Source organism: Tasmannia lanceolata, unplaced genomic scaffold (genome assembly GCF_043159265.1).
Source record: "Tasmannia lanceolata isolate RefF3 unplaced genomic scaffold, GAP_Taslan_0.1 ptg000019l, whole genome shotgun sequence".
NCBI classification, from domain to species: Eukaryota; Viridiplantae; Streptophyta; class Magnoliopsida; order Canellales; family Winteraceae; genus Tasmannia; species Tasmannia lanceolata.
In genome coordinates, this window is record NW_027518696.1 from 31,580,001 (window position 1) to 31,599,747 (window position 19,747).

Below are 19,747 nucleotides of genomic sequence, written 5' to 3' on the forward strand. Positions count from 1 at the left end.
AGAGGCTAACCAGGGGGAAAACAGACCCTACATGCTTCCTAACATGGTTTTTCTTTTAAAGTAAAAGATATGCATGAAAACAGACCCTACATAGAATTGAAATAAATGCCTACCTCTTTGGAAACCCACTTTGTGTTTGATTTTTCTTTGATGGTAATTCCTTGAAGATGATTCCTTGCTTGATAATGACTGCTTTTGATATATATCACCCAACGTATAAAATCACCCGATCCGGCAAGGATGGCCGAACCCTTGAAGAGATGAGGGAGAGGGATGAATTTTCTAAGAGAGGGGTTCTTTTTCTTCTTTTTGTTGGATGGTGGGATGAGAGGGTATTTATAGGAGAATGGGATAGGAGGTTAGGTGAGGTTAGGTGAGGTTAGGTAAGGTTAGGTGAGGTTAGGTGGTTAGGTGAGGTTAGGTGAGGTTAGGTGAGGTTTGGATGGTTAGGATGAGAGGAGAGGTTAGGTGAGGTTAGGTGAGGTTTGGATGGTTAGGATGAGAGGAGAGGTTAGGTGGTTTTGGATGGTTAGACCCAGGTCAAGATCTGCCATTGATCTAACGATTTACGGAAATCGGGTCTCGGAATGGAATCAGGGTTCGGGCTATGAAGTGACCCTATCTTATTTTGTCCCGATTGATGATCCGTAAAGTCAGATCAAGATATTAATGACCTAAAACATATATTAGGTTATTGTTGGTTAAAGTAAAGCAAAATGTGGGTGTCTACAGATGCCCCTCTTTGGTAGAGACGACGTAGTCATCGAATACCAAAGTTAAAATGACAGAACCATTTTGCGTAACTTTAATCGACAAAGGAACCCCCTAAACACAATGCAACCTAATATAATGCAAGACCTTAGATGAAATCCTAGAATTGGAATGCAATAAAACAAACCCGCTGCGGTGCCGCTGGCAACGAGAGAAATGGGATACCATTTTCAAATGGATTTTCGGAGGGAAAGGAATATCGCTTTTGAACAGCTTCAGAGGAAATGAGACGTCATTTTCAAATGGTCTCAGAGAGAATAATGGATGACTTTTGAAAGATTCTTAATGAAAATGCAGCATCATTTTTGAATGGGCTTGGGCAAGATAAAATACCGTATTTATACGGATTCCAAGGAAATGAGACATCATAGTTGTATGATGTTCAAAGGGTATAAGAGATCATTGTTGTATGGACTTGAAGAGAATGAAATACCGTATTTGTACGGATTCCAAGGAAATGAGACATCATAGTTGTATGATGTTCAAAGGGGATAAGAGATCAAAGTTGTATGGACTCGAAGAGAATGAAATACCGTATTTGTACGGATTCCAAGGAAATGAGACATCATAGTTGTATGATGTTCAAAGAGGATAAGAGACCATAGTTGTATGGACTTGAAGAGAATGAAATACCGTATTTGTACGGATTCCAAGGAAATGAGACATCATAGTTGTATGATGTTCAAAGGGGATAAGAGACCATAGTTGTATGGACTCGAAGAGAATGAAATACCGTATTTGTACGGATTCCAAGGAAATGAGACATCATAGTTGTATGATGTTCAAAGGGTATAAGAGACCATAGTTGTATGGACTCGAAGAGAATGAAATACCGTATTTGTAAGGATTCCAAGGAAATGAGACATCATAGTTGTATGATGTTCAAAGGGGATAAGAGACCATAGTTGTATGGACTCGAAGAGAATGAAATACCGTATTTGTACGGATTCCAAGGAAATGAGACATCATAGATGTATGATGTTCAAAGAGGATAAGAGACCATAGTTGTATGGACTCGAAGAAAAGAGGCACCGTTCACAAACGGGCTCAAGGAGAAGACAAGACCATTCACAAATGGACTCGAGAAATGAGGCACCATTCACAAACGGGCTCAAGGAGGACGATACCATTCACAAATGGATTCGAGAAAAGAGGCGCCATTCACAAATGGGCTCAAGGATAAGACAAGACCATTCACAAATGGACTCGAGAAATGAGGCACCATTCACAAACGGGCTCAAGGAGAAGACGAGACCATTCACAAATGGATTCGAGAAATGAGGCACCGTTCACAAACGGGCTCAAGGAGAAGACAAGACCATTCACAAATGGACTCGAGAAATGAGGCACCGTTCACAAACGGGCTCAAAGAGGACACGAGACCATTCACAAATGGACTCAGAAAATGAGGCACTGTTCACAAACGGGCTCAAGGAGAAGATGAGACCATTCACAAATGGACTCAGAGAATGAGACACCGTTCACAAACGGGTTCAAGGAGAAGACGAGACCATTCACAAATGGACTTGAGAAATGAGGCCCCGTTCACAAACGGGCTCGAAGAATTTAGAGATTTTTTATGAACTTGAATTTGACGTAGGATTGGATTTTTTTTTATTTTTTTTTTTAATTAAGGATTTGGATTTGATAAATTTTTTTATTTTTGGAAAATGAGGTACCGTCCGCAAACGGGCTCAAGGAGAAGATGAGACCATTCACAAATGGCCTCGAGAACAGAGGCACCGTTCACAAACGGGCTCAAAGAGGACATTAGAGCATTCACAAATGGACTCAGAGAATGAGAAACCTGTTCACAAACGGGTTCAAGGAGAAGACGAGACCATTCACAAATGGACTTGAGAAATGAGGCCCCGTTCACAAACGGGCTCGAAGAATTTAGAGATTTTTTATGAACTTGAATTTGACGTAGGATTGGATTTTTTTTATTTTTTTTTTTAATTAAGGATTTGGATTTGATAAATTTTTTTATTTTTGGAAAATGAGGTACCGTCCGCAAACGGGCTCAAGGAGAAGATGAGACCATTCACAAATGGCCTCGAGAACAGAGGCACCGTTCACAAACGGGCTCAAAGATGACATTAGAGCATTCACAAATGGACTCAGAGAATGAGAAACCTGTTCACAAACGGGTTCAAGGAGAAGACGAGACCATTCACAAATGGACTCGAGAAATGAGGCACCTTTCACAAAAGGGCTCAAAGAGGACATGAGATTTTTCATGAACTTGAATTTGACGTAAGATTGGATTTGTTTGAATCGGGGATTGGATTTGATGAATTTTGGATTTTTATTTTTTTTTTTTTTTTTTTGAACTCAATGAAATCGGGGACATTATAGATCGTGCCCAGTAAAGATATTGGAAACCAAGACTTTGACGAATGATGAGACGACCAACCTTATGAACGAAGAACCATTAGTAACAAGAATGGATTAGGAACACTTTTATGAAACTTCAACAAGATTTTTCTCAATGAGACTGTTGGTCTTGTCTTCTGGGGATTTTGATAACTGAAACCTTGAACAAGATACTTGAAATTGGTAATTTAGAACAACGGCTCTCTAACATGGAAAAGCGGGATCTGTTTTTTGACAGGTGCTTAGATGAACATTTCTTGACCAGGATAGTATTTAACAAACTGGAAGGAGATTCCGAATTTTAATGGTTCGTCTTTCTGAGAAATTGGCTCAACCACCATTGCATCTGGGGCTCTTCCAAGCTTAAGGTGCCTTCCTGGGGTATGATCTTTTTACGGAAGCTGGGCTTTCTGATGTTTCTACTTCTGAACTCTTCTGAGTTGATCTTCTTTGAAATGTAGCTGTTTGACTAGATTCTCGAACCCTTTCAGGTATAATTGCAGGGAGCTGCCTAGGCCGGGCCTCCTTCACCAAGACAGTTACATCATTTGGACATAGGAACGACGATTGACTCTTTCTAAAGAGAAAACTTAGATGAAAGGCACTACTCAAAGGATTGAGCAGCCCTGAAGGAGTGAACTTAGAATGACAAAGATTGACTAACTACACTGACAGACACAGTAATGCTTCTGACTTAGTTAACGTTTTATTTGGTAAGTCTATCCTTTCGAGGAATGCTTTTTTTTTTTTGAAATAATAAACACTGGACTTCTTCCTTGAAACAGTAATGCCTCAAGAATTTAATTACGACCCATAAGATTGCTTAGCTTCAATGCCCCCAGTTTTGAGGATATCACTTGAATTTGCTTGAACTTCAGTTGATCTTCAGTCTTGATACCGGCTGTAGCCTTCTTGTAATGATTCTCTTACCGTGACCAAGTCACCTCTTCGGGGTTTTTAACTTGGCGGACCGCGCTAACCTTAACTTTTGCCTGAACCACCTTTCTAGGTTTTCGATCCAGCAGGCTATCCCCTTAGCTTTTGCCTAAGCCTCCCTTTTGGGTTTTCAACTTAGCAGGGGAATGATCTTAAATTTTGCCTAGACCGCCCTTTCAGGTTTTCAGTCTAGCAGATCTTCAAACTCCGTTCTTTTTCTTATTCATCATTTTTTTTTATTGTGTCTCGGGATCTAGCTCATTAGTTCTGAACACCGGAAGGACTTTATAGGTAGGATAGGGTTTTTCAAAGAATGGCTTAAGGCTCAACAAAGATTTCGACCGAACCTGTGAACAGGTTGCCTACATATCCCAAGGTAGGAATCAGGTCGTGTGTAGGTCAAGGCGAATGCCCCTAGTTTGAAGATAAATTGTTTGAAGGTTAATTGATTTTTCTTTTTTCTTTTCTTTCTGGAATAATTAACTTCTCTTCTTTTGGAACTTGTCCCTCTTTTTTTTTTTTTGGAACGATTGATTTTTCTTTTTCTTTTCTTTTTTTTGAATCGACCGAATTCGGTTTAACCGAGCTGCCTACGTACCCCAGTGTAGGGATCAGGTCTCGCGTAGTTCGGGGGCGAATGCCCCGAGTTTGATGGGTTTTCAAGAAAATTTTACTCAGGCTCGAAGGGTTTGCAATCGGTATTCTTTTGACGTTGGGTTCTGATTTTGGGATTTATTCGGCCAAAGGAGGCCTTCTGATGTTCAAATTGGGAATCGATCCAGGTTACTAGAGTCCCTCTGGTACTGATTATTTATTTATTATTATTTTTCTCTTTTGTTTTTTTTTTTTCGCGGAGTTTGACGGCATTTCCAGGTAAGAGATAATGGATCTTCTTCTTTCAAGATTCTAATACGTGCTTTTGACTTTCATAGAGCGAAACTTGTTCTTTGACATCCTCCATCTATGGATTCGTACTCTCGATATCTGATGATCACTTTTCATTGTTTGCTCTTGAACTTTTCATCTTGAATTTGTTGGCTTTATGTTATGAATTTGAGAACCAAGGTCATTGATTAGAAATATGAAAGTTGTTTCCGCTCTATGCCCCTTGTATAGCATATATCTTCTCACTTTCTTCATTTTCTTTGAGCTTTCCATCTATGTCTTGCCCCTGGTATCGGTTGTAGCTTTTCTAGACAATCTTCTTATTCTTGAAATAATTTTATCAATTCTTCACACTCTTTAGAGGGTAATGTATTTTCAATCGGCATTCACTGAATCAAAGTTTCAGTGCCAGTGTTTATCATTTCAATTTCATCTTTGAAAGGTTGGGATTGGCGCTCCTCCTCTCGTTCAAGTAATTGCTGTGACTCAAGTGGAGTTTCGTCAATTTTGTCCTCATTTGAGGAGGGAGTCTTATTTTAAGATCAGAAGCACACTTAAGAAACAGACACAAGTGAACTTTTTGGAACTGACTGAAATTTTATTTAAAGAAAAGCTATTACATCAGACGACCTATCCTGAACATGCTCAGGATTCACAACTCTAAATAAGAAAGGGAAACAGAAGATAACTTGCCTGGACTAGGCATTGACCTTTAACTGTAAGACCGGACTCAACAATTATACTGACCATGATGACTGACTCAACATAAAATAGTAAGTGACTAAAACTTTAACTGCTGCAACTGTTTGGCGTTGAAGGCTCGGCGAAGGCTGGTTCGTTCTGAACATCATCATGGCTGATACTTTCAATTTTGGACAATGATGACTGATTCGCATAGGGGAATGCCCCTAGCTCAAGGATTCTGAGAGTGAACTCTGAAGGACTTAGCAAAATAATCTTGAAAAGGTAGCCCCTAGAGGAGGAAGAGACCAGGGGTACAAGCAAGATTGGATTATCTGGACCAGGCATGATCAGATCATGAGAATGCATAATAGAAAGATTGTGAGATTCTGCATCTGCCAGTTAGGGGATGGCATGAAGATACGATCGAATCGTATGACAGAAGAACGAAAGACGCACGATCAAAAGATTAGATGAGATAGCATAAGATTGCTTTCAACGGATAGATCATGAATGACTAATCCTATGAGATTTTTGGAAATGATGGGATTTATATCCTAACCCAAAGGGAATTTTTTTTTTTTTTCACATTTTATCAGTGTTACCTGAAGGCATCAACCCTAATCCTAATCTATCGGAGTGGAGAGAGAATCTCGACTCATGCCTTTGTTCGTGTATCTAAGGACCGATCGTAGCCATTGGAAGATGGACTACGGCCTAATCTAAACACAAATAGGTAGAATATCCTAAACTAGGCTCACACACGTGATGCACATGTGTTCGTATATTACATGCATGTGTGGGTTAATCTAGGGGTAAGGCCAAGAGTTCCCTTAGCGCGAATCCATGTTCGATATACTGTACCAGTGTCCGGTGTATCAGTACGTGAACAAGGGATCCGTTTACGTACCATAAAGGTACTAGGCTAAGGGTGGAATGCTTCTCTAGCACAGAGGCACCAGGTGATGAAATCCCAGTCAACCATGCTAGATAACACTCCGGGTTCCTAAAATAGGATGTGTGTGCACGTGAGATGCATGGTTTAGATGCAAGTGATGTAAGTGTGTGCAATATGTTTGCGCAATCTATGATGCCTTCAGGTTTTGTTAAATTAAGTTTGAGTAAAATGTGATGAGAAAATAAAACAAGACAAACTAATCTAACAAGTATAGAGTTTTTATGAGCCATTTAAAATTAAATTCAAATGAATTATCTTTTGAAGTTTTAATGAAGTTAGGTGATCCCCAGCAGAGTCGCCAAACTGTGGGAGCCAGATCCCGCGAGAGGGGCGTGGGGCGCGAGCCGCCGCGCCTTCTCTCTTGGTCTCTCGTATCCACGCGATTGGCGTGTGTTTTTAATTGTTGATTGTAATTCGTCTTTTATGTGAACTTGGGATCACTAAGGCAACCCGAATTCCACACGAAAGAAAATGACAGAGTCGCCACCTAGATGTGGGATCTAGGACCCATAATTGACCAGAAATCTAGACTCGCTACCTGGTTACGAGAATGGAAGGTATGGGGAGTTATCCACCACATGCACCATTCCTGCCCGATAATCGGTCTTCGATTCCAAAAGCTAACTCTTTTAAATTTATTTTAAATGGCTCATTCAACTCTATGTTAAAGTGCGAACTAAGTGACATGCATCCTAACATCTAATTTCAATGTGAATCCTAAATGTGTATCTTGATTTATTAATTTGTCTGGATTCAATCTAAGTGAAAGTTCTCCTAAAATTCTAATTTCATGGAAAGTCCTAAGTGATTTGATTAAGCATTTACAAGAAAATTAATATACAAAACACCACAATTTGTTGTGGTGCCGACTCGCGGGTGGTATGCCGTCAGACATCCAAGCTGCCTACGTACCCAAGCCTCACTGGGATCAGAGTCGACGTAGTTCGGTGCACCTAAGCTAAGCTACTTATGCCTAACTCAACTAGGACACCGACCTAGACGGGATTGACTGTTTCAACAGTTTTAGGAGAAGTTATTTAATTCAAGTTGAGGATTTTATTATCTTAGGATTTCATCTAAGATGCTATATGATTCTCATCTAAATGCAAATGGTCCCTTAGACTAATGCAGGTTTGCCTACATCCTAGTTTACTAGGCTTGTCCTAGGGAAAGATTGGGTGACTAGTGTAACTAGACCTATGGCACGGTTGCTATACATAGCAAACGTCCGTGATGAGGCTGGACTCCCTAAAACCTAAGACTCCCTAAAACTTAGGACACGACACGACACCGGTGTTCCTAAATTGGGCTCTAAGGGTCCTTACGACGGAAACCATAATCCAATGGTTTCGAGAGACACGAGATGAATCGAGATGATGAATAGTGTGAGGGAATGGGAAAGATAGAGAAAGGTGCGACTGAACTTGGGAGTGCCAAATTGCCTACGTACCCCGTGATGGGGATCAAGCCACACGTAGTTCCACAGGGGAGGTTGCTTGGATTTTGGAAAACAGGTTTGGTATTTGGATCAGGAATCGGGTTTGTATTTGAGCATTGGACTTGAGATTCAAAAACATTGATATAGCAATGGGATTTTGGAATTGGGAATTTGCATCAAAGAATTGAGCATATTGGAATCATCAAGGGTTTGAATTTTCGGAATTCAAAGTGGGCGGGCTTATGAGATTCGGCCAAATGGATTCAGAAATGCGACTCGGATTGTGTTGGGATATGACTTGGTTGGATTGGGTTAATGGTTAGGGTCAAGTGAGTCGGGTCTAAGTTAGGAGCAAACCCGAGACTAGCCATGGTCTAACTAGGAGGAAGCAGGGTACAAACCAGGGTGCGGACCAGGGTGCACCAGGGTGCGAACCAGCAGGGAACCAGGGTGCGAACCAGCAGGGGAACCAGGGTGCAACCAGCAGGGAACCTGGGTGCAACCAGCAGCGAACCTGGGTGCGAACCAGCAGCGAACCAGGGTGCGAACCAGCAGGGGAACCAGGGTGCAACCAGGAGGGAACCTGGGTGCAACCAGCAGCGAACCTGGGTGCAACCAGGGTCTAACCAGAGTGCGAACCAGCAGGGAACCAGGGTGCGAACCAATATCGAACCAGGGTGCGAACCAGTAGGGAACCAGGGTGTAACCAGCAGGGAACCAGGGTGCAACCAGTAGGGAACCAGGGTGCAACCAGCAGGGGAACCAGGGTGCGAATCAGTAGGGAACCAGGGTGCAACCAGCATCGAACCTGGGTGCAACCAGCAGCGAACCTGGGTGCAACCAGGGTCTAACCAGAGGCTAACCAGGGGGAAAACAGACCCTACATGCTTCCTAACATGGTTTTTCTTTTAAAGTAAAAGATATGCATGAAAACAGACCCTACATAGAATTGAAATAAATGCCTACCTCTTTGGAAACCCACTTTGTGTTTGATTTTTCTTTGATGGTAATTCCTTGAAGATGATTCCTTGCTTGATAATGACTGCTTTTGATATATATCACCCAACGTATAAAATCACCCGATCCGGCAAGGATGGCCGAACCCTTGAAGAGATGAGGGAGAGGGATGAATTTTCTAAGAGAGGGGTTCTTTTTCTTCTTTTTGTTGGATGGTGGGATGAGAGGGTATTTATAGGAGAATGGGATAGGAGGTTAGGTGAGGTTAGGTGAGGTTAGGTAAGGTTAGGTGAGGTTAGGTGGTTAGGTGAGGTTAGGTGAGGTTAGGTGAGGTTTGGATGGTTAGGATGAGAGGAGAGGTTAGGTGAGGTTAGGTGAGGTTTGGATGGTTAGGATGAGAGGAGAGGTTAGGTGGTTTTGGATGGTTAGACCCAGGTCAAGATCTGCCATTGATCTAACGATTTACGGAAATCGGGTCTCGGAATGGAATCAGGGTTCGGGCTATGAAGTGACCCTATCTTATTTTGTCCCGATTGATGATCCGTAAAGTCAGATCAAGATATTAATGACCTAAAACATATATTAGGTTATTGTTGGTTAAAGTAAAGCAAAATGTGGGTGTCTACACCACCTAGATGTGGGATCTAGGACCCGAAATTAACCAGAAATCTAGACTCGCTACCTGGTTACAAGAATGGAAGGTATGGGGAGTTATCCACCACATGCACCATTCCTGCCCGATAATCGGTCTTCGATTTCAAAAGCTAACTCTTTTAAATTTATTTTAAATGGCTCATTCAACTCTAAGTTAATGTGCGAACTAAGTGACATGCATCCTAAAATCTAATTTCAATGTGAATCCTAAATGTGTATCTTGATTTCTTAATTTGTCTGGATTCATTCTAAGTGAAAGTTCTCCTAGAATTCTAATTTCATGGAAAGTCCTAAATGATTTGATTAAGTATTTACAAGAAAATTAATATACAAAACACCACAATTTGTTGTGGTGCCGACTCGCGGTTGGTATGCCATCAGACATCCAAGCTGCCTACGTACCCAAGCCTCACTGGGATCAGAGTCGACGTAGTTCGGTGCACCTAAGCTAAGCTACTTATGCCTAACTCAACTAAGACACCGACCTAGACGGGATTGACTGTTTCAACAGTTTTAAGAGAAGTTATTTAATTCAAGTTGAGGATTTTATTATCCTAGGATTTCATCTAAGATGCTATATGATTCTTATCTAAATGCAAGTTGTTCCTTAGACTAATGCAGGTTAGCCTACATCCTAGTTTACTAGGCTTGTCCTAGGGAAAGATTGGGTGACTAGTGTAACTAGACCTATGGCACGGTTGCTATCCATAGCAAGCGTCCGTGATGAGGCTAGACTCCTAACTCTAGGACTCCCTAAAACCTAAGACTCCATAAAACTTAGGACACGACACGACACGACACCAGTGTTCCTAAATTGGGCTCTAATGGTTCTTACGACGGAAACCATAATCCAATGGTTCCGAGAGACACGAGATGAATCGATTTCAGCTTTTGAAGTTAGTTAATTTCAGATTTCAAGGCTTTTCAGTTTCTAGACATTCAAGGATTACCAATGGTTCTAGGGTTCACCAATTTCGACCCAGAATAGCATCCAAGGAAGGGAGTCGTGCGCTCTTTCCTTGTGCAATTTAATACTTAGGTTATAGCACCTTATTGCCTGGCATATCTCAGGATTTCCGTGGACAGTAACCTCGGAGCCAACAACGTGCTATAGCTTAAATATTCAAATTGTCCAAGATCGAGTGCAATAGGGATACGATTATGGATGCACTGGCCATTTTTCCAGGGAAATCTAAAGATCCTAAGATTGTTGTTTCAATGGATTAAGGAGTTAATATGTGATAGAGATTTAAGGTTCTTTAGAGATTTTCAGATGATTTTTAATTAATTTCGGATTTTCAATGAATTTTATCAATTTTAAACCATATGAGTGATTTTACAAGGGAAACCGTTGCAAATGAATTCTAAATGAGTTGAAACTTCTACAGCAGCAAGATATGATGAGATGTAGCTTATTGAGAGATTTTTACAGATTTTTACATTAAGCTCATATTTAATTTTGATTTAACAATTAATTGACCAGATTGCAAAAATAACACAGAAACTACTAGAAATAGAAATCTAAATTCAGTGAAATTTCTACAGAAATAAGATATGGGTAAATATAGCATGCTCTGAGATTTTTGCATGAATTTTGGAAACTATTTACTATCAGTTTCGGATTTTTCAATTTTCAGCCCAGATTATGAATTAACACTACATCCCATATGAAATAAGATCTAAATCACTTGAAAATTTTACAGAAACTAGAAATATGGAATATAAGAATACTGTAAAAATTTTGAGAATTTTATCCGTGATCTGATGTCAGTAACAATTCTCCCAAAATCTGATAAGTTTCAAAGAAAGTATAAAATGATATATCAAACCAATTCCAAAAATTCCCAAAACTTCATGGTAGAATATATCAGCATTATATTATTTTCCTACGAAGTTTCATTAATTTTGGAATTCGTTTAGTATATATTTTATTTTTCTTCATCGAAAAGATATTTTTGAAGAGTTTTTCTATTTTTTAAACACGATTTTCGAGAAAATTACGATTCTGGAAAACGTCCTCCGACCTTGTTCTGATGTGATGAACACAAGAAAAATTTAAAATTCTAAAAAATAGATCATCCTGAGATGGCTATTTTTTCGAATTTCGTAATTACTCAGCCAATATTTTAAATAAAATACCACTCTTCACTCAAATTCTAAAAAACCGTTGATCCAATGTCCGATCCGATCCGATAGTTATTTTACTCTATTTAGATAGATCGTTGTATTAAATTTCGGGACGAAACGGAATTGAAACACCCATGTAGATCATGATTTTAAGCACACACATTTAATATTCGATTAAATTCATTTAAATGCTTAAAAATCATGCAAAAATCCGAAAATATACCAAATAATTCTGAAAAATTCCGAGAACAGTGTACCTACCTACGGTGAAGATCCTCGCCGAATACGAGAGCCGCAGAGTCCGAAAATCCCGCCGAAGCTCGATCCGACCTCCCGCTTTCTTTCTTTCTTTCTTCCTTTTTTATTTTTATTTTCCTTGTTGCCGAGAGAGAGATTGATGGAGAATGAGAGAGAGCGAGAGAGAGATGCCAAGAGAGGGATAGAGAGTGAGAGAGAGATGCCAAGAGAGGGATAGAGAGTTACAGAGAGAGGCTTAGGGAGAGATAGAGAGTGACAGAGAGTGAGAGAGTTTGAGACAGAGAGGGAGTTAGAGAGTGAGAGAGACAGAGACAGAGAGGGAGATAGAGAGTGAGAGAGAGATACAGACACAAGAGAATGAGAATAAGAGAGACAACAGAGGGAATGGGATTGAGAGAGATAGAGAGAAAATGGGATTGAGAGAGATAGAGAGAGAACGAGATTGAGACAGAGAAGGAGTGGGAGGGTGGTCGACAGAGAGGGAGTGGGAACGTGAGGGAGTGAGACAGAGAGGTATATAAAGAGAGAGAGAGAGAGAGAGAGAGAGAGAGAGAGAGAGAGAGAGAGATAGAAAAATGAGAGAGAAAAACAGAGTGTGAGACACTCTGTTTTTCTCCTCGTTCTCTTCTTCTCTTCTCTTTTTTTTGTTTTAATATATTTTGAGGCTGTTGTTGGGGATGAGAGAGGGAGATGGAGATTAGAAATACTAAGGGAGAGAGGGAGATGGAAGCATCAAAGGAGAGAGTTAGAGTGAGAGACCGAGTGATTGGGATGGAATCTGGGAGATGAGAGGAGAGCGATGGAGGATTTGGGAGTTGGATCTGTTCTTTTCTTTTCGTACAGAGAGTACTCTGTTGGGAGGGTTGCTCGGAGAGGGTTGTTCGGAGATGCAGAGGGTGATGAGAGATCGTGGAAACAGAGGGAGCAAGCGGAGAGTGGGAATCGGCTCTGGAATGAGCGAGTGAGGGAACACAGAGACGGAGAGGAAGAAGAGAGAGGTGTTGAATCGGGGAGAGGTTGAGGGAGAGGCTGGGAGATGGAGGGAGAACCCCAAGAGAGACCAAGAAAGCTTCTGTTTTTCACCCCCAAAACAGAGCCTTTGCTTCTTGCTTTTTTTCGTTCCTTTTCTCTCCGCCCCCTTTTTTTTTGCCGAGCTCTGTTACTATATCCCCTCCCTTTCTTCCTTCTTTTTTTTTTTTTTTTTTTGGAATCCCCTCAACCTCTTTCCATTTCTCAACCTTTATTTCCTTACCTATCTCCTCATATTAGGAAGCTGCCTACTAGAGAATTGCCGAGAATCCACAGTTAGCAAGACTAAACCTTCGTGCAACCATCCACATAAAAACAGACCACCTATATTTAGAAAATTTCGAAAATAAAACAAGAAGAATTTCGAGCCGGTCTACTTGGGACCCACGAATGGCATTTAACTTAAGATAGCTTGATCTCTTTCCTAAATTTAATTCATTGCATATTCGTGGACCCCACTATCTACTTCCACCTCCCCATTCAATGCATCCTCATGTAGAGACCACCATTCGGTCAATACCTTCCACAATCCGATTTCCATTTGTGAAAAAAAATGATAATAGCACCACTGCACCATACAATAAATTAATGTGGGTCCATTGTCATGGGTGAATTCTTCTTGTACTGCACTACTTGCATTCAAATCCCTTCCATTGGATGATCTCAGCCGTCCAATTTATAAGTCTCAATATATATGGGATGTGCCCCTCCAAATCAATTTCGCTCGCAAGATGATCCTGGATCGCTTAATTGGATGGGCCGCAATGAGAATGGTCATACCCCGCAAATAAGCCATTGGATGATCCAATCTGCCCAATTAATGAGCTGCCATAAGAACGGATTAGGCCCACAAACCATTTTCATGGGATAATCCGAGCCACTCATTTAATGAACCTCAGTATAAATTCGCTGTGCTCCTTGCATAGTTCTCAAGGGTTATCTGGATAGCTCAACTTGATGATCATCTTTATGCATTAGATCGAAGCAGGCTTAACACTCATTTTTCGTTAAAACAATATGCGGGCCCCCCGGTTGATCCAAATTTAAACAAATGCTCGATGCGGGCCCCCTGAACGGGTCCAAATTCTCCCTTGCTCGGATTCTCGTGAATAACCCTTTTCAACACTCAGCGAAAAAATGCAAAACATGGCAGAAAAGATCGGAAAGATTAAGGAAATATAAGAGACGGACACGGGAATGAAAAATACCGAAGGAGACTGATAACAAGAACCCTAACTTCTTTGTTGATTAAAGGCGGAGCAAAATGGGGTGTCTACAGATGCCCCTCTTTGGTAGAGATGGCGTAGTCATCGAATACCAAAGTCAAAATGACAGAACCATTTTGCGTAGCTTTAATCAATAAAGGACTCTACACAAAACGGAATCTAGACGCAAACATTTACTATCTAATGCAAGACCCCAAACGAAGTCCTAGAATTGGAATGCAATAAAAAAATCCCGCTGCGGTGCCGCTCACAAACGGGCAACGAGAGAAATGGGATACCATTTTCAAATGGATTTTCGGAGGGAAAGGAATATCTCTTTTGAACGGCTTCAGAGGAAATGAGACGTCATTTTCAAATGGTCTCAGAGAGAATAATGGATGACTTTCAAAAGATTTTTAATGAAAACACGGCATCATTTTTGAATAGGCTCGGGCAAGATGAAATACCGTATTTATACGGATTCCAAGGAAATGAGACATCATAGTTGTATGATGTTCAAAGGGGATAAGAGACCATAGTTGTATGGACTCGAAGAGAATGAAATACCGTATTTGTACGGATTCCAAGGAAATGAGACATCATAGTTGTATGATGTTCAAAGGGGATAAGAGACCATAGTTGTATGGACTCGAAGAGAATGAAATACCGTATTTGTACGGATTCCAAGGAAATGAGACATCATAGTTGTATGATGTTCAAAGGGGATAAGAGACCATAGTTGTATGGACTCGAAGAGAATGAAATACCGTATTTGTACGGATTCCAAGGAAATGAGACATCATAGTTGTATGATGTTCAAAGGGGATAAGAGACCATAGTCGTATGGACTCGGAGAGAATGAAATACCGTATTTGTACGGATTCCAAGGGAATGAGACATCATAGTTGTATGATGTTCAAAAGGGATAAGAGACCATAGTTGTATGGACTCGAAGAGAATGAAATACCGTATTTGTACGGATTCCAAGGGAATGAGACATCATAGTTGTATGATGTTCAAAGGGGATAAGAGACCATAGTCGTATGGACTCGGAGAGAATGAAATACCGTATTTGTACGGATTCCAAGGGAATGAGACATCATAGTTGTATGATGTTCAAAGGGGATAAGAGACCATAGTTGTATGGACTCGAAGAGAATGAAATACAGTATTTGTACGGATTCCAAGGAAATGAGACATCATAGTTGTATGATGTTCAAAGGGGATAAGAGACCATAGTTGTATGGACTCGAAGAAAAGAGGCACCGTTCTCAAACGGGCTCGAAGAATTTAGAGATTTTTCATGAGCTTGAATTTGACGTAGGATTGGATTTTTTTTTGAATCGGGGATTGGATTTGATAAATTTTTTTTTATTTTTTTTTATTTTTGGGAAATGAGGCACCGTCCACAAACGGGCTCAAGGAGAAGACGAGACCATTCACAAATGGACTCGAGAAGTGAGGCACCGTTCACAAACGGGCTCGAAGAATTTAGAGATTTTTCATGAGCTTGAATTTGACGTTTTTTTTTTTGAATCAGGGATTGGATTTGATGAATTTTTTTTTTAATTTTATTTTTGGGAAATGAGGCACCGTCCACAAACGGGCTCAAGGAGAAGATGAGACCATTCACAAATGGACTCGAGAAGAGAGGCACCGTTCACAAACGGGCTCAAGGAATTTTAGAGATTTTTCATGAACTTGAATTTGACGTAGGATTGGATTTTTTTGAATTGAGGATTGGATTTGATGAATTTTTTTATTTTTGGGAAATGAGGCACCGTTCACAAACGGGCTCAAGGAGAAGACGAGACCATTCACAAATGGCCTCGAGAAGAGAGGCACCGTTCACAAACGGGCTCAAGGAATTTTAGAGATTTTTCATGAACTTGAATTTGACGTAGGATTGGATTTTTTTGAATTGAGGATTGGATTTGATGAATTTTTTTATTTTTGGGAAATGAGGCACCGTTCACAAACGAGCTCAAGGAGAAGACGAGACCATTCACAAATGGCTTCGGGAAAAGAGGCACCGTTCACAAACGGGCTCAAAGAATTTAGAGATTTTTCATGAACTTGAATTTGATGTAGAATTAGGGTTTGATGAATTGGGGATTGGATTTGACGAATTTTTTTGAATTTTTTTGAAATTTTGAGAAATGAGGCACCGTTCACAAACAGGCTCAAAGAAACAAGATAGCTTTGATTTATGAATTCAACAACGAAGAGTTTAGATATTTTTCATGAGTTTGAATTTGACGTAAGATTGGATTTGATGAATTTTAGATTTTTTTTTTTTGAATTCAATGAAATCGGGGACATTATAGATCGTGCCCGACAAAGATATTGGAAATCAGGACTTTGACGAATGACGAAACAGCAAACCTTAGGAACGAAGAACCATTACTAACAAGAATGGATTAGGAACACTTTTATGAAACTTCAACCAGATTTTTCTCAAAGAGACAGCTGGTCTTGTCTTCTGGGGATTTTGATAGCTGAAACTTTGAACAAGATACTTGAAATTGGTAATTTAGAACAAAGGCTCTCTTGGATACTAACATGGAAAAGCGGGATCTGCTTCTTGACAGGTGTTTAGATAGACATCTCTTGACCATGATAGTTTTTAACTAACTGGAAGGAGATTCTGAATTTTAATGGTTCATCTCTTTGAGAAATTGGCTCAACCACCATTGCATCTGGGGCTCTTCCAAGCTTAAGGTGCCTTCTTGGGGTATGATCTTTTTACGAAAGTTGGGCTTTCTGATGTTTCTAATTCTGAATTTTTCCGAGCTAATCCTCTTTGAAATGTAGCTGCTTGACTAGATTACCGAGCTCTTTCATACGATCGCAGGGAGCTGCCGAGGCCGGGCCTCCTTCATTAAGACAGTTGCATCATTTGGACATAAGAACGACGATTGACTCTTTCTAAAGAGAAAACTTAGATAAAATGCACTACTCAAAGGATTGAGCAGCTCCGAAGGAGTGAACATAGAATGACAAAGATTGACTAACTATACTGACAGACACAGTAATGCTTCTGACTTAGTTAACGTTTTATTTGGTAAGTCTATCCTTTCGAGGAATGTTTTTTTTTTTTAATTGGTAAACATTGGACTTTTTCCTTAAAACAGTGATACCTCCAGGATTTAATTACAACCCTTAAGATTGCTTAGCTTCAATATCCCCAGTTTTGAGGATGTCACTTGAATTTGCTTGAACTTCAGTTGCTCTTCAGTCTTGATACCGGCTGTAGCCTTCTTATAACGATTCTCTTACCGTGACCAAGTCACCTCTTCGGGGTTTTTAACTTGGCGGACCGTGCTAGCCTTAACTTTTGCCTGAACCGCCTTTCTAGGTTTTCGATCCAGCAGGCTATCCCCTTAGCTTTTGCCTGAGCCGCCCTTTCGGGTTTTCAACTTAGCAGGGGAATGATCTTAAATTTTGCCTAGACCGCCCTTTCAGGTTTTCAGTCTAGCAGATCTTCAAACTCCGTTCTTTTTTTTTTTCATCATTTTTTTTATTACTTATTGTGTCTCGGGACCTAGATCATTAGTTCTGAACACCAGAAGGACTTTATAGGTAGGATAGAGCTTTTCAAAGAAGGGCTTAAGGCTCAACAAAGATTTCGACCGAACCTGTGAACAGGTTGCCTACGTATCCCAGAGTAGGAATCAGGTTGTGCGTAGTTCAGGGCGAATGCCCCTAGTTTGAAGATAAGTTGTTTGAAGGTTAATTGATTTATTTTTTTTATTTCTTTCTGGAATGATTGGCTTCTCTTCTTTTGGAACTTGTCCATCTCTTCTTTCTTTTTTTTGGAACGATTGAATTTCTTTTCTCTTTTTTTTTTTTTGAATCGACCGAACTCGGTTTAACCGAGCTGCCTACGTACCCCAGTGTAGGGATCAGGTCTCGCGTAGTTCGGGGCGAATGCCCCGAGTTTGATGGGTTTTCAAGAAAATTTGATTCAGGCTCGAAGGGTTTGCAAACCGGTATTCTTTTGACATTGGGTTCTGATTTTGGGATTTAATCGGCCAAAGGAGGCCTTTCGATGCTCAGATTGGGAATCGAGCTAGGTTACTAGAGTCCCTCTGGTACTGATTATTTATTTCTTCTTCTTTCTTTTTTTTTTTTTTTTTTTTCGGAGCTTGACGGCATTTCCAGGTAAGAGATAATGGATCTTCTTCTTTCAAGATTCTAATACGTGCTTTCGACTTTCGTAGAGCGAAACTTGCTCTTTGACATCCTCCATCTATGGATTTGTAACTCTTGATATCTGATGATCTCTTTTCAACGCTTGCTCTTGAGCTTCTTATCTTGAATTTGTTCGCTTTATGTTATGAATTTGAGAACCAAGGTCATTGATTGGAAATATGAAAGTTGTTTCCACTCTATGCCCCTTGTATAGCATATGTCTCTCACTTTCTTCATTCTCTTGAGCTTTCGATCTATGTCTTGCCTCTGGTATCGGTTGTAGCTTTTCTAGACAATCTTCTTATTCTTGAAATAAGTTTATCAATTCTTCACACTCTTCAGAGGGTAATGTACTTTTAATCAGCATTCACTGAATCAAAGTTTCAGTGCCAGTGTTTACCACTTCAATTTCATCTTTGAAAGGCTGGGATTGGCGCTCCTCCTCTTGTTCAAGTAATTGTTGTGACTCAAGTGGAGTTTCGTCAATTTTGTCCTCATTTGAGGAGGGAGTCTTACTTTAAGATCAGAAGCATACTTAAGAAACAGACACAAGTGAACTATTGGAACTGAAATTTTTATTTAAAGAAAAAGCTATTACATCTGACGACCTATCCTGAACATGCTCAGGATTCACAACTCTGAATAAAAAGAAAAGCAAAAGATAACTTGCCTGGACTAGGCATTAACCTTGAACTGTAAGACCGGACTCAACAATTGTACTGACCGGGATGACTGACTCAACATAGTAAATGACTAAAACTTTAACTGCTGCAACTGTCTGGTGTTGAAGGCTCGGCGAAGGCTGGTTCGTTCTGAATCATCATCATGGCTGATACTTTCAACTTTGGATTCTTCCTGTTCTACTGCAGCTAGACCTGAGCTTCTCACACTTTGATGCGTCTAAGCCTTATCCGGCGATGGTGTGGCATGGTTCCACACAACATTTGGCGTTTGCTGGAATGATAGCTTGCGCTCATCAATCAACTTCTGGATCACATGCCTCAGAGTTATACACTGATCGGTATTATGCCCCGATCCTCGATGAAAATCGCAGTGTTCTTCCGCCTTCCATGTCCTGGGGAGCGGATTAGGAGGATCCCTAATGCGAGGTAAATAGACATCACCCGAAGCCAACCCTTGTTGCAATATAACAGATGGTGGAAGTGGGAGGGGGGCGAATTGCCTACCTGGCTTTTGCTGAGGTATAGGTCTTGGTTGATCATATTCGATTACCATAGGCTCCTGTGACCAGTTAACTCCCTTTTCCTTTTCCCTAAA